The sequence below is a fragment of the Jaculus jaculus genome, chromosome 11 (genome assembly GCF_020740685.1).
Source record: "Jaculus jaculus isolate mJacJac1 chromosome 11, mJacJac1.mat.Y.cur, whole genome shotgun sequence".
Classification (NCBI taxonomy): Eukaryota; Metazoa; Chordata; class Mammalia; order Rodentia; family Dipodidae; genus Jaculus; species Jaculus jaculus.
This window is the reverse complement of record NC_059112.1, coordinates 83,606,723-83,623,131: the sequence shown is the minus strand read 5'-3', so window position 1 is coordinate 83,623,131 and position 16,409 is coordinate 83,606,723. Positions and strand designations below refer to the sequence as shown.

General features: G+C 45.3%; 1 protein-coding gene and 1 pseudogene across 2 annotated transcripts in view; both read left to right on the top strand.

Annotated features, from left to right (window-relative positions):
* The window catches only part of Nceh1 (neutral cholesterol ester hydrolase 1), an 89,560-nt gene that overhangs the window by 24,728 nt on the left and 48,423 nt on the right, over positions 1–16,409 (top strand). The gene's annotated exons all lie outside the window — the stretch shown is intronic.
* Positions 1–16,409, top strand: part of LOC101613580 — a 29,393-nt pseudogene that overhangs the window by 1,790 nt on the left and 11,194 nt on the right.

The following is a 16,409-nucleotide window of genomic DNA, read 5'->3' as shown; positions in this document are numbered from 1 at the left end:
TTTTTTAAAAAAAAATTATTTATTTGAGAGAAGGAAAGATGGAGAGAGAGAGAGAGAGAGAGAGAGAGAGAATGGGCATGCCAGTCTTTCAGCCACTATAAATGAACACCAAACGCATGTGCCATCTTATGCATCTGGCTTACATGGGTCCTGGGGAATCAAACTTGGGTCCTTTGGCTTTGCAGGCAAATGCCTTAACCACTAAGCCATCTCTCCAGCACAGTGTCTTTCTTAAATGTTCAAAAGATTTGGCAAAAACCTACTCTTCCTGGTAAAATTTTGAAATGAGCAAGGATACAATTGTTTAAGTGTGAAAAACTGAAGGCCTGCGTTCATGCTTTTCTCAAGATGCACCAAGCTAAAGGAGGATGTGGACAGCAGAGCCTTCTGAAGCTTCTCGTCCAGCAGGGCAGCGGCTCCCCAGTGTGGCCTCACGAAGCTGATGGCAACCCTGGCAAAAGGGCTTTAGAGAGAGCGGTTGGATGGCCGAGAGAAGTAAAGACGCGTATCCGTGAGGCTAAGAGGAAGACGCAGCACGTTCTGATGTTGTTTCTGAAGTAGACCAGCGCCCAGCTGTCCTCTCATCTTCTTACCCGGCCCTAGTGCAACGGGTGGAAACAGTTTCTGCAGGCGAGCGGCCCTGTGACAGAGGAGAGCAAGTGACCCTTTCCCTTTCTGTGACTGCCTGGAAGACAGCAAGGGCGGCGTCAAGGAAGCAGCGCAGGGTTATGCACCCGTTTAGAAGTCCTCACAGCCAGGCTCCCTGTTTCTCTGAATCATGTTCCTTTTTCTTCTTCTTCTTTTTTTTTTTTTTTTTTAAGGCAGGGGCTCACTCTGGCCCAGGCTGGCGTGGAATTAAATATTTGTACTTACTTTTTTTTTTCTTTTTCTTTTTCTTCTTTGTTTTTTCTGGGTAGGGACTCACTCTAGCCCAGGCTGACCTGGAATTCACTATGGAGTCTCAGGGTGGCCTCGAACTCTCGGCGATCCTCCTACCTCTGCCTCCCGAGTGCTGGGATTAAAGGCGTGCACCACCATGCCTGGCCATACTTTACTTTTAAAGAATATTTTTATTATTTGCAATGTATGTGAGTGAGTGAGTGAGTGAGTGAGTGAGTATGGGCATGCTAGGGCCTCATGCCACTGTAAATGAAGTCTAGATGCACGTGTCACTTTGAGCATCTGGCTTTATGTGGGTACTGGAGAATTGAACCCGGGCTGTCAAGCTCTGCAAGTAAGTGTGTTTAACTGCTAATCTCCCCCCCCCCCCCAGCTCCTCATACTATTCTTTTGCTCTGGTCAGTATTTTATAGGTCACTCCATTTACTAGATTAGATCTTAGAAGTTAAAGGTGCTGCTACTGACCCAAAGTTGCCATTCCTACATATCTAGTTAGAACTGCTCACTTAAATGAAATTATGTCTTGGATTAAAAGAACATTATTTTTGGTTATGCCTAGAAAAGGAACCTGTTAGGCACTGGTTTTCAATTTCTCTGGATATGTTAACATGTTTCCTGTCTTTATGAAAGCATACTATTGGGAAAATCACATACTTTTCTTTTTCTGTACTGGAGATTGAACCAAGGGTCTTGTGCATGCAAGGCATACACTCTACTACTAAGCCGTATCCCCAGACCTGTTTTTACTTTCTGTTTATTTATTTATTTATTTATTTATTTATTTGAGAGAGACAGAGAGAGAGAGAGTGAGAGAGAGAGAGAGAGAGAGAGAGAGAGAGAGAGAGAGAGAGAGAAAGAAAGAATGGGCATGCCAGGGCATCCAGCCATTGCAAATGAACTCCAGATGCATGTACATCTAGCTTACATGGGTCCTGAGGAATTGAACCTGGGTCCTTTGTTTTTGCAGGCAAATGTCTTAACTGCTAAGCCATCTCTCCTGCCCTCTGTTCACTTATTGATTGAGGCAGGGTCTCACTCTAGCCCAGCTGACCTGAAACTCTCTGTAGCCCAGGCTGATTTCAGACTAGCAGTTCTCCAGCTTCAGCCTCTTAAGTGCTGGGATTAAAGTCATGAGCTACCACGCCTGGCTTACATTTTATTTTGGTGCAGGTTTTGCTAAATTGCCCAGGCTGGTCTTAAACTTGTTCTATAACCCTTACAGGCCTTGAACTTTGGATCTTCCTGCCTTAGCTTCCTAAGTAGTTGGGAATACAGACATGACCCACTGAGTCTTGCCATATCATACACTAAACCAGGAATGATACTGAGATTAGGAAAGCTGCTAAGCAAGGAGGAAACACAAACCTATGAAGTGTTTCCTATTAAGAGAAATCCTCTAGGGCTGAAGTGGTGGCTTAGCAGTTAAGGCGCTTGCCTGTGAAGCCTAAGGACCCAGGTCGATTCCTCAGAAACCACGTCAGCCAAATGCACAAGGTGACATGTGTCTGGAGTTCATTTGCAGTGGCTAGAGGCCATGGTGTGCCCATTCTCTCTTTCTTTCTCTCTCAAATATGCAAATAGCTAATAGTAATTAAAAAAAGAAAAGAAAAATCTGCCAGGTGTGGTAGTGGTACATGCCTTTAAATCCCAGCACTTGGGAGACTGAGGTAGGAGGATCAATGAGTTTGAGGACAGCCTGAGTCTACATAGTGAATTCCAGGTCAGTCCAGGCTAGAGTGAGACTCTACCTCAAAACAAACAAACAAAAACCTACAAAAAAAAAAAATTATGTCCTTGGGGTCATTTTCTATAAGTTAATGGGAAGATTATACAAGCACACAAAGTGTATTTTTCAAGAGAAGGTATTACTTGGTTAAATAAGCTACTTATTAAAAAGATGTTTTCAGGGCTGGAGAGATGGCTTAGCGGTTAAGCGCTTGCCTGTGAAGCCTAAGGACCCCGGTTCGAGGCTCGGTTCCCCAGGTCCCACGTTAGCCAGATGCACAAGGGGGCGCCCGCATCTAGAGTTCGTTTGCAGAGGCTGGAAGCCCTGGCGCGCCCATTCTCTCTCTCTCCCTCTATCTGTCTTTCTCTCTGTGTCTGTCACTCTCAAATAAATAAATAAAAAATTTAAAAAAAATTAAAGAAAAAATGATGTTTTCGGGCTGGAGAGTTGGTTTAGTGGTTAAACGCTTACCTGTGAAGCCCAAGGACCCCAGTTCGAGGCTTGATTCCCCAGGACCCCCATAAGCCAGGTGCACAATGGGGCGCATGCATCTGGAGTTCATTTGCAGTGGCTGGAGGCCCTGGAATGCCCATTCTGTCTCTCTCTCTGCCTCTTTCTCTCTGTCTGCTGCTCTCAAATAAATAAATAAATAAACTAAAAAATATTTAAAAGATGCTTTTTTGGGGGGAGGGGTTCGAGGTAGAGTCTCACTGTGGTCCAGGCTGACCTGGAATTAACTCTGTAGTCTCAGGGTGGCTTTGAACTCATGGCAATCCTCCTACCTCTGCCTCCCAAGTGCTGGGATTAAAAGTGTGCCCCACCACACCCAGCTAAAAGATGCTTTCTTATAGGACTAACTTAATGGTAGAGCTCTTGCCTAGTGTGCCCAAGACCAAAGGCTAGATTGTCAGCACTTAAACGCCTACATAGACACAACACACACAAACATACACACAAAAGCAGTTCCTTTGCAAACCTATAGAATAGCATGCTAATTTTGGTGACAATAATATAATATAATTTGATCAAAAACAGTGTGCTTTACTGTTGTTTGGTTTTTAGTAGCTTTGTGTCTTCAACAAAAACAGGAAGTTGATGTTTCCTCCTGTGTCCCTAATGCATTGCTTCTGGAAGTCATTCTGTGCTTAAAGTTTCAAACAGGCAGAACTGGGCTGGAGAGATGGTTTAGTAGTTACGGCACTTGCCTGTGAAGCCTAAGGACCTGTGTTCGACTCCCCAGATCCCACGTAAGCCACATGCACAAAGTGATGCATGCACAAAGTTGCACATGTGCACAAGGTGGTGCATGTTTCTGGAGTTCGATTACAGTAGCTGGAGGCTCTGGTGTACCAATTCTCTTTCTCTCTCTTTCTCTTGTTCTCTCTCTGTCTCATAAAAAATGATCAGTTTGTTTGTACTTGCCTCAAAAAATGAATAAATAAGTAACAGTCTGGTTGTTGGTGGCAGTGGTGTCTTGCTTGAGCCAAGACCTGCTGCATGTACATCAGAGGGATGTACCAGCATCTCACTTTCTAGCCAAGTGCCAAGGTTACAGGAGTGAGCCGCCATGCTCAGCTTTGTTGTCTCTCCGTGCAATTCTGCCACCCTAGTCTGGCTGTAAAGGGGCAGGAATGTGTCTGTGCGCAGTCCTCCTGGGTAGCCAGCTTCTGAAAGTCCCTGGCTCAAAGTAAGCATTTCCTGAAAGAATAACTCATTGAGAGGCTAAGAAGTCCCTATATAATTCCTGTTGTCGAAAGGGTCATTGTAGTGATAACACCACTACCTTGCTCTCATCAGAAGGCATATAACATACACCGACATGTGGAAGGCATATAACATACGCCCACATGTGGAAGGCAAAACATGAGAGCCCAGGCAGAAAGATTCAGAAGAGTGTGTGTGCACAGGTACACGGTTAGCCCTCCGCCAGTCTCAAGGACAGGGGTTGGAGGCAGCGCTGTTTAGCTTCATCCGTACCAGGCACCTCACATTATAGTCTTCCTCTGGATGTTCCGTGTGTCTGAACAGCAGCATTGTGGGTAAGCGACAGATGGGATAGCGTTCAGGCTGCTTGGATCTTCTGTGCAGAGAGATACATTTTATATCTTCTCTCCAAACTCTCATTGAATGATTATCACAGAGCATTAAGCTTTGTTCCCATTTTGTGATTCCCAAGAATGGCTACAAATGTTTCGGAGAGTTGCAAGCAGAGAGAGAGAGAGAGAGAGAGAGAGAGAGAGAGAGAGAGAGAGAGAGAGAGAATGAAAATGGGTACCCCAGGGCCTCTATAGCTACTGCGGATGATCTCCAGTTGCATGTACCACTTTGTGCATCTGGCTTTTTCCTGGGTACTGGAGAGCCGAACCCAGGTTGTCAGGTTTGGCAGGCAAGTGCCTTAATTGCTAAGACATCCTGCAGCCCTCAGAGAGCAATTTTAAACAAGTGAATCAGGGGGCAGAGAGATGGCTCTGCGGTTAAGGCGCTTGCCTGCCAAGCGTAACCACCTGGTTCAATTCCCTAGTACCCACATAAAGCCAGGTGCACAAAGGGGCACATGCATCGGGAGTTCATTTGCAATGGCTGGAGGCCCTGGCATGCCCATTCTCTCTGCCGGTCTCTCTTCTCTCGCCGGTCTCTCTCTGCTTGCAACTAAATAAATAAAAAATTAAACAAGTCAGTGAACCTCTGCGTTAGTCCCCTTCACCTCTGTGTCCATGTTCCTCAGTAGCAGGGTGCTTGGATGCCTGCTTTGAAATGTGAGACAGTGGTGGCACGTTCCTGCAACTGCAGCATGCGGAAGTAGAGGCCAGAGGATCATACGTTTAAGGTCATCCTGGGCTATGTAGGCTGGCCTGGGATACATGAAACCTCAAAATCAAAATAGACAAGAGAAGATATAAAATGTATCTCTCTGTACAGAAGGTCCAAGCAGCCTAAATGCTATCTCACCTGTTGCTTATCTGCAATGCTGCTGTTCAGACACATAGAACATGTGTCTCAAAAATAAAATTGAAACACAAAATCAAAAACCAAACAGAACAGTAACAACCACTGAGGTAAAATGAAACCCACGAGGCTGGAGAGATGGTTTAGCGGTTAAGCACTTGCCTGTGAAGCCTAAGGACCCCGGTTCGAGGCTTGGTTCCCCAGGTCCCACGTTAGCCAGATGCACAAGGGGGCGCACGCGTCTGGAGTTCGTTTGCAGAGGCTGGAAGCCCTGGCGCGCCCATTCTCTCTCTCTCCCTCTATCTGTCTTTCTCTCTGTATCTGTCGCTCTCAAATAAATAAATTAAAAAAATTAAAAAAATATTAAAAATAAAACCAGGACAATAATTCTAGTTTTGTGTCTTGGTCTCTTTGCCATTGTTCAAGGTTGAGTGTTAAACACTGTTAATTATGCACGTCCTTTTCATGAACAAGTGTTATTGGACTTCCCATTAACTGGGCTCAGAGCCGGTGACTGACCCCGCACCGTATATCAAACATTTTAAAATTCTTTGCCAACACTGAAAGTTCTAGGAATTTCAAACGAGGTGTTGGCTTCCTGTTTCTCTTTAGGAAACCATCGTCGGGAGGCACTGGGCCAGAATTTCATGTGGAAACCTGGGCTGAAATGTAGCTTCTGCTTGTCTGCGGCATGATTTCTCTCATTGCTCCAACTCTACCCACTGCCTCTTTTTACCTGTTTTTCTCATTTCATTAGTCTCCCTGGTCCCTAAACACATGACTCTATGATCTCATTGACTTAACAGTAAACATTCCTTACATGTTTTGTGTAGTTAGCAAGTATTTATTGAATAACTTTATTACTTGGGGGAGGAAGATATTGAGACTGCCTGGCCTTGAACTTGCTGCGTAGCTGAGGATGACCTTGAGCTCCTAATCCTCCTGTCTCCACCTCCTGAGTGCTGGGATGGCAGGCCTTTTGTTCCCATACTTGGCTTTACTACTTAATTTTTTAGTTGGCATATTATAATGGTCTTCATTATGGCATTTTCATTCATACTTAAAGTTTATTATTTATTTGCAAACAGGGAGAGAGAGAGAGAGAGAGAGAGAGAGAGAGAGACAAACAGGAGAGAGGTAGAGAGTGAATGGGCATGCCAGGGCATCTAGCCATTGCAAATGAACTCCAGATGTATGTGCCACCCTCTGTATCTGGCTTTATGTGTGTACTGGAGAATCAAATGTGGGCCATCAGGTTCCATAGGCAAATGCCTAAACTGCTAAGCCATCTCTCCAGCCCCTCATACATATTTATACTTTGTTCATATTCACCCCTCCCTGTCCCTCCACTGTCTCATTGCTTTCCTTCCTGTCACCACATTGTCCCCTTCTACTTTCATGTCATATACATATGTCTCTATGTACATGGATGTCTATATATGATGTAAAAGTATGCACACATATACATATATTTGTATCTACATGCCATATATGAGAAAAACCACGATATCTTGTTTTTCTTCCTGTCCTTACCCTCTTTCATTCCCTCACTCATTCTCTTCTCCTTTTAGACTTTTTAGGCCTGACCATGTTTGAGAACTGGGAATGGGCTGTTTGTTTCCAGTAAAGGAGATAGGTAAGAGAGGCTTGTCATTTCTCCTGTGTGAAAGCAATATGATATTATGATTTAATTCTCACCATCATTGTCCATTCCCCTTATGGCTGTTCTGGAAATGCTTACAGCCAAAACACTGTGTTTAAAAACTGGTCCACTGCTCTTCAAGCAAAGCTTGTATATCATTCTCTCCTCCCCCTACCATGGTAGGATTCAAACCCAAGGACTTGTGCATGCTAGCCAGCACTTTACCACTGAGCTGCATCCCCAGCCCATTGTTGACTTATTCATTCATTCATAAGGAAAGAGAATGGATAGACTTGCCAGGACCTCCTGCCACTGCAAACAAACTCCATACATATGTGCCTGTTTGTGTATTTGTCTTTACATGGATGGGTACTGGGGAATCAGACTCGGGCCTTTAGGCTTTGTAAGCAAGCAACTTTAACTGTTGCACCATCTCTACAGTCCCTCCCTCCCTTTTAAAAAAATGCATCCAAAGAAGACACATTCCTGTTCCTTTTTAAAACTTATTTATTTGGGAGAGACAGAATGGGGGTGCAAGGGCCTCTAGCCACTGCAGACAAACTCTGGATACATGCGTCACCTTGTGCAGCTGGCTTAGGTGGGTTCTGGGGAATTGAACTTGGGTCCTTAGGCTTTGCAGGCAAGTGCCTTGACCACTAAGCCATCTCTCCTACCCCCCCCCCATCCTTTTTGAGACAGGATGTCACTATATGTCTTTTAGGCTTTCTTCAAACTCAGGATCAATCCACCTGCCTCAGCATCCCCATTACAGGGAAGACAGGTATCAGCCTCTATGCCTGACTTTTTAAAAATTGTATTTTTATAGTATCATGTAAAGTTATGAGCTTCATTATAGTATTTTTATCCTTATTCATCCTCTTTCCCACCACTCTCCCCTATTCCCTGCCCCCTCTTGCTGGTTCCCTTCCTTCCCTAAATGTTCCTTCTTCTGCTTTCATGCCCCATATACTCCATTGTCCTCTCTTTTCTTTAAAATTTCTTCTTCACTGCCACAAAGCAAGGCCAAGTCTCAAAAAAGCAAGAACAAACAAATCAAAATAAACTTTACCACAGCTGCAAAGCTTTACCAGAAAAAGAAAATATGTGTGTGCACATAAATGCTTAGTCATCTTATTTAGTTAATATATATATACCCAGTCACTTTATGACTCATCAAGTGAGAGGAGAAAATTGCAATAAACACTTTATGTTTGTGTTTCTTTTTTTGTTTTTGTTTTTTTCAGTCAGAGTCTCAGTTTAGCCCATGCTGGCCTGGAATTTACAGTGATCCTTCTACCTCCCCCTCCCAAGTGCTGGGATTATAGGCATTTTAATATTTAATTTTTGTCCGTGTGCATGTGTGGCTGTGGTTGGTATGGTGTGGCACTTCATAAGCTAAGCTTGGTGGCTGGAGTGGAACATTGGTCATTGCTCTCGTGCCTGGTCTTGTTTTGGGCTCGAGTCTCTACTGGTTCAGGAGCTGGCTGGGCTCTGAGGAACCTCTGATCTCTGCTTCCTGCAGGAGTTGGGGTTACAGGCACATATGGCCACCCCCCAGCTGTTTATGTGGGATCTGGAGATTCAGACTCTGGTGGTATGAGGCCCACATGCTTGTGCAGGAAGCACATTTCACCACTGAACTGTCTCTAGCCCTGTTTGTGTTTCTTTTAGTTCACTGGGTCCCACGTACTCCAAAGCCCACAGAGTAGAGGCTTTATATCTGATGTGTTGTTAATTTTTTTTCTTATCCATTTGCAAACAGAGAGAGATGGGGGGAAGAGAGAGAATGGGGCTTGGGCCTCTTGCTGCTGTAAGCAAACTAGATGCATGCACCACTTTCTGTCCATCTGGTTTTATGTGTATACTGAGAAATCGAACCTGGGCCAGCAAGCTCTGCAAGCAAGTGCTTTAAACCACTGAACCATCTCCCCAGCCCTTGATATGGCTTTTGAAAATCCCTAATTTCTATATGTGTCTGTCTTCAAGACACAGCTTTGTCCTTTTATACTCACTTGTCACATTACAGTGGGGAAATACGGAGGCCCAGCTAAGGAGACTCCACTTCTTAACTGCGGCCCGAGGGAGGGAGGGCTGAGGAGGGAAGGGAAGCACATGCTTAGATTGGCTCTTTAAGTATCTTTTTTTCCAAAACATATTCATTTCAGTGAAGAATTCTAATAATTCTTGCATACTGTAAAATATCCAGGACCAAAAAGACTTCATGAGGATCAACCTGCACATGCTTTAGAGAATTTGATACATCCTGTATCTCTTTACTTATTTATTCAAGAGAGACGGGGAGGGAAAGAATTGACATGCTTGGACTGTTCTCCACTGCAAATGAACTCAAAATGCATGCATTGCTTTTTTGAAAACTTAAAAAAAATATATCTATTTATTTGAGAGAGATAGAGGCAGAGAGAGAGAGAAAGAAAGAAAGAATGAGAATGGGTGCACCAGGGCCCCCAGCCACTGCAAACGAATTCCAGACGCATGCACCTTGTGCGTCTGGCTTATGTGGGTACAGGGTAATCAAACCTGGGTCCTTTGGCTTTGCAGGCAAGTGCCTTAACTGCTAAGCCATCTTTCTACCCCATGTACTGCTTTTTTTGTTGTTGTTGTTCATTTTTATTTATTTATTTGAGAGTGACAGAGAGAGAAAGAGGCAGATGGGGGGGAGAGAGAGACAGAATGGGTGCAACAGGGCTTCCAGCCACTGCAAACAAATTCCAGACACGTGCGCCCCCTTGTGCATCTGGCTAATGTGGGTCCTGGAAAATCCAGCCTCGGACCAGGGTCCTTAGGGTTCACAGGCAAGCGCTTAACCGCTAAGCCATCTCTCCAGCCCCCATGTACTGCTTTTTGCATCTGGCTTTTCCATGGGTACTGGGGAATCAAACCCAGGTCAGCAGGATTTACAAGTGAGTACTATTAACCATTGAGCCATCTCCCCAGCCCCCCTGTATTTTTTGTTTGTTTGTTTGTTTGAGGAGAGGGTCTCATTGTAGTCCAGGCTGACCTGGAACTCACTATGTACTCCCAGGGCAGCCTTGAACTCATGGTGATCCTCCTACCTCTGCCTCCCGAGTGCTGGGATTAAAGGTATGAGCCACTATACTGGGCTAGATTTTTTTAAAAAAAATATTTTATATATTTATTTGAGAGAGAGAGAGAGGAAGAGGCAGATAGAGAGAAAGAGAATGGGCATGCCAGGGCCTCTAGCCACTGCAAACAAACTCCAGATGCATGTGCCCTCTTGTGCATCTGGCTTATGTGGGTCCTGGGGAATTGAACTGGGGTCCATAAGCTTCTGCAGGCAAATGCCTTAACCGCTAAGCCATTTCCCCAGCTGAGGCTAGATATTTTTTTAAAAAAATATTTTTAGTTGTTTTTTTTTAATTTTATTTCATTTCTGGCCTTTTTGCTTCTGTGTGCCAGACACCTCAGAGTGGGGATATTTTTTGTTTTGGAGAAAGGGTTTAGCTATGTAGCCCTGGCTGACCTGGGATTTGTTAATGTTATGTAGATGAGGTTGGCCTTGAACCCTCCTACCTCGGCCTCCTGTGGGCTTCCAGGACCGTGCTCTTCTGGCTAGGAGATGCTCATCATTTGTCCTCTTCTCTGCTTCCTCTTTTATTTTCTCCTTCCCCTTCCCCGTCACCATCTCTTTAACCTGGGGTTAGAGTTACTGGTTTCTGTATCCTTCTGATTCACCCATGAGTTCCAGGCAAGCAGGGACTTCTGGGCATACTGTTTCCCCAGAGTGTTACCAGATGTGGCACCTATCATAGAGCTTTGCTTCTGCATCTTTTTGAGGGTGGCCCGGTCACCTCACTGCATTGGCAAGAACTCTATGAAGTCATTTTCAAACTTTGGCACACCATCTCCTGCCATCTCCCTTCCCCGCCCTGTGGCACCTAACCAGCTTTGCTGCCAAGACTGCAGTCCAGGCCTGGCACGATCCTGGCACTCGGGAGGTTGAGGCAGGAGTTGACACCCCGTCACACACCTCCTTCTGCCATAATCTCCTCCACTCTATCTGCTAGTCGCTTGGTTCCTGAACTTTTGACAGGTTAGTGAGGTGAAAAAGTTATGGCATGGCCCCTGTGGAGACCTGGTACCCCAGCTGGGTCCTAAAACCCCTCTGAAGGGCAGGCCTGTTTTGCTGCACAAAAGAAGGGAAGCCAAGATGATGTCTGAGCTTGGAAGTCGAGGCTTCCAGGTGCTGTGCAGACATGTAGGGATCTCATCCCTCTCCCCCCAGATCCGTTTATCTCTGGGCGGCAGCAGTAGTCTTGGGCTCCCATGGGAGTCACGTCCAAACCAGACTCACTCCAAGGTAAGGAGAGGTGCAGAAAAAGTCAGATTGGAAGTGGTCAGTATTTGTTAGGACAAAACACCTGACCATTGGGCTGGGGAGATGGCTTAGCCGATAAGCTTCCTCAGGACCCATGTAAAGCCATATGCACAAAATGACACACGTCTGGAGTTCTGCCTGATGACTGTTCACAACTTAGAAATGATTAGACCGTTGTGTCTCAACTCTGTGCCGAAGCACCACCTGGAAAGAGCCGGGTGCGGTAGAGGGTCAAGGATAGAAATGTGCATCTGGGCATGCTGGAGCTTGCCTGTCATCCTAGCACCCAGGCCCTGGCAGGAGGACGGCTCCAGGTCTGCGGCCAGCCTGGTCTCCATAGTGAGGAATGTGCATTCAGAGTGGGTGCGGTGGCTAACACTGGTACACTGTGAACACGGCAGCGCTCAGGCGTCATTCGGATGATGGGGACAGCCAGTGTGCCTTCCTGAGCTTGTGGGCTGGCAGGCCATCTTCCCTCCTAGGGCTTCCAGCCACCCCGTGATTGAGCCTCTGCAAAGTGAAACTGCTGGCTATGGAAATCCTTGAGGCTGAGAAGGCTTGAGCTTTTGTTGTAATGCTGATTACCCAGGGCGGGGCACTGTTTTTTTTTTAATTTTTATTTATTTATTTATTTGAGAGCGACAGACACAGAAAGAAAGACAGATAGAGGGAGAGAGAGAGAATGGGCGCGCCAGAGCTTCCAGCCTCTGCAAATGAACTCCAGACGCGTGTGCCTCCTTGTGCATCTGGCTAACGTGGGACCTGGGGAACCGAGCCTTGAACCGGGGTCCTTAGGCTTCATAGGCAAGCGCTTAACCGCTAAGCCATCTCTCCAGCCCGGGGCACTGTTTTATGTAGGCACCCAGGGGCTGTTCTCTGCTGAGCAGAGCTGCTGGCCAGAGAGACGATGCTGCTGTTGGGACAGAACTGGGGACCTAGTTCATAGCTCACTGTACTTCCCGGCCCCGATTTTAAACCTTTTGCTCTCCTAGCTGCAGACCCTGTGTGTTGGGCCTGGCTGTCTTTCCTGCACGGATTTGAACACCCTTCTGGTTTCAGAGTGATGAGTCAGATGCACATGACTTTTTTTTTAAATTTAAAAAATTGTTTATATTTTTAAAACTTTTCATGGACAATTTTCATACTTCCACATAATGTATTTTGATCCTGATCTCCTACTGCCTTCTCTTGTCCCCCGCAGGTGGTGAACTTTTGAGTCAGGTGTTCATTTTGTTACTTATAGCTAGCTGTAAGATCCTGGACAAGGCAGTCTACTTCCCTAAGACTCAAATGAGCATAAAATGAATGTAATACCCACCCTTCCTCTTTCACAAGTTCTTGAGAGAATCAAGCAAGTGAAAGTTCAAATGACCATTAAACAAGGCCAAAAAAATTATATATAGTGTGCATTAATTTATCATAATCATGTGACATTAAATTGGCTTCCTCAGACAGCTCTAGATACCCTCAGCAATCATTTGTCTTGGCTAGGGAGATGGCTCAGTCAGTAGACTGCTTGCCCCCGGCAAACATGGGAACATGAGTTTGGCTCCCAGTACCCAGGTAAATGCTGGGTGTAGAGGTGCTACCTGTACCCCAACATGGGGGGCAGAACTTATGGACAGCTAGCCTAATCAGTGAGCTCTTGGCCAATGAGAGATCTTGTTACAAAGAGAGGTAGATGGTGTGCCTGAAGGTGACACTTGTTGCTGTCCCTTGGCCTACACACACACACACATACACATGCACATGAATACACATACATGCACACATATACACATAATGTACACATGCATATGGATACACATACATCCACACACATCCACACACACACACAGATAAACATTATTTGCTCTGCACATTTAGACCTCATGTTCCATTGAAGGAATAATTTGAATCCCACCATTGGGGAAGCCATGCCTCGTGAGTTCAAGGCTAGCCTGGTTGAGTTTTTAAAATCCAGCAAGTCCAATATTTAAAAAGAGAAATTACTTGTCAGAGAGCTCATCTAATTTGCTGCTTCCTGAACTTTCCACAGAGTGGACGAAGCCCACCTGCTGAGTGTGCTGGGAGCTTACTTGTGAAGTCTAGGGGAGGGTGGGTGTGAAGGGGCGGGCTCCACCCCTGTTCCAGAAGGGCGGTGGGGAGGTTTTGTTTGAGTCTTATTCTTTTTGCTGCCTGTTGAGTCAGCTGCTACTTGGGGCACTTAAGTGAGGACAAATGCTACTTGTCCAGCAGTCAAAGGCTTTTTTTTTTTTTTTTTTTTTTTTTTTTAGTAGCATGGGGTTAGCCTCACTAAGGCCTTTTGTGATTAGTTCCCAATGGGCTGGAAATCAGTTTTTATTTCTTTCTGTACCATATATGGAACCAGGGCCTTCTTTATACTGGACATACATTCTACTGCTGAACTATGACCCCAGCCCCAGGAAAAAAAAAATTGACCCCCAAACTCAGACCTTGTCCAGAGGGACTCACAGACTACTTACTGCTGGGATAAGAACTATTATTATTATTATTATTATTATTATTATTATTATTTTAATATTTAGTTTGAAAGGGAGAGAGGCAGATTCAGAGAGGGAAAGAGAGAATGGGTGTGCCAGGGCCTCTAGCCACTGCAAACAAACTCCAGATGCGTGCACCACCTTGGGCTTCTGGCTTACATGGGTACTGGGGAATCAAGCCTGGGTCCTTTGGCTTTGCAGGCAAGTGCCTTAACTGCTAAGCCATCTCTCCAGCCCAAGAGCTATTTTTACCAGAGTTACTAGTAGGTTAGAGTCTGCACCTTGCAGCTATAACAAGCTAGGCTTGGCAACCAGTCCTCAACAGGGTAAACAGATAAACCAATGTGAAAAGCAGAGAAGGAGGTTTACTCCAGGGCTACATTGGGAAGAGGAACAAATAAAAAGATCCAGTGACACCTTCCCTGCCCCAGGTCCATCTTTGTGGTCCTAACATGAGGCTTAGGTTTAAATAAAAGGCAAGAGATATGGGTTAGCATTTAAGACACTCACCTGCAAAGCCAAAGGACCCAGGTTCAATTCCCCAGGATCCACCCAAGCCAGATGCACAAGATGGTGCATGTATCTGGAGTTTGCATCAGCTGGAGGCCCTGGTGCACACACATATATTCCCACATCTTTCTCTCTCTCTCAAATTGTGTGTGTGTGTGTGTGTGTGTGTGTGTGTGTGTGTGTGTGTAGTTTTTAAGAAGGCAAGAGGGCTGGAGAGATGGCTTAGTGGTTAAGGTACTTACCTGTAAAGCCAAAGGACCTTGGTTCAATTCCCCAGGACCCATGTAAGCCAGAGGCACAAGGGGGCACATGCATCTGGAGTTCATTTGCAGTGGCTGGAGGCCCTGGTGTGCCCATTCTCTCTCTCTCTCTCTCTCTCTCTCTCTCTCTCTCTCTCTCTCTCTCTGCCTCTTTCTCTCTCAAATAAATAAATAAAAATATTTTAAAAAGAAGACAAGAAATATGCATAGAGATATGCATAACTCAGCAGTGGGTGTGCTGGGGTTATAGATGTGTGAGCCACTTTTGCATACAGCTTTCACATGGGTGCTGTGAATCTGACTTCCAATTGGCAGGCTTGTGAAACAAGTGCCTTTAAGCACTGAGCAATCTCCCCAGCTCTTCCTAGATCTTTCTGATAGATCTTTTAGACTATCAGAGGCTTTTGGAGCTAAGCCAGCCAATACTTTGGTTGTTTGGAAATTAATGATTTTCCTGGGTTATAGTAAAAAAGAAAAGCATATTCTTTTTCTCTTCCTAAAATGTAGTGGCCCTAGGCATGTGCTGTGAGCAAGAGAACAGCCTGGACAGTTCAGGTTGAAAAGGTTGGCATGCTGGATCCCTCTTGCTGACCTTGGTTGTTATGGAGTGGTGATAGGTTTGCTGTGTATCCTGTGATGAAATTCTTGGATGTGTGAGTGAGCAGTTTGAAGCAACTTGAATGGTTCTGCAATCGAATGACCTTATGAGAGAATTCCATGGATACCTAACCAGTATGACAGGGTGCTCATTGATTCTGTCTGCTGCTTTTCTGGTAGGTTCTGTGCAGCTGCACCCCCCTGAGGACACCTTGGGTCCACGAATATTCTCAGTGTTGGGAGAAAGGGTTTATTCTATAAAAATAATGCTGACCGGAAGAAATGGGCGAGCAAGGAGAGACGTGGCAGTGGTGGGAAACCACTCTGCCAGCGACCAGGAGCTTGATTTGTCATAGGTGCTGATTTCCATGATCAAAACCTTACCACTGTGGCTAATGTCAAGTTCCTGACCTAATGTCAGTAGACTTGCAATTTCCTGTAAATGCATCCCCCCCCTTTTTTTTATGCCTCAGCCAGAGCTGGTTCTAACCTGTTTCTAAAGGGCACTACCAAATATCATACCCAATAAGAAATAAGGCAAGCTTAAGCACAAAATGTGAACTGTCGAGAAATGAGATTGGTATGTAGAGTGGAACCTGACTGGCATCCTTAGAACAGATATACTCCTCCCCCCAGCAGGAAACAGGAAGTCCAGCAAGCACCGAGGTGATAGATTCACATTTTAGGGTAGGAGGTCTGTCAAGCAGTGCGCAGCAGGTTAGTAGAGAGTCTTGTCTACAATGCAAGTTAGTAGCTGAGGTCAAGAAATAATGAGCACCTTAACAAGATCATATTTTAAGAAGTTAGTCAGCCTTTAAATTTAAGATGTATCAGTATATGTGGAAGACTTTTGGAAACAGGATCTTACTATCTAGCCCTGGCAGGCCTAGCTTTCTATGTAGAGCAGGTTGGCCTTTAAGCTCACTGTGATCCTCCTACCTCTGTCTTCTGATTGCTGGTATTAGAA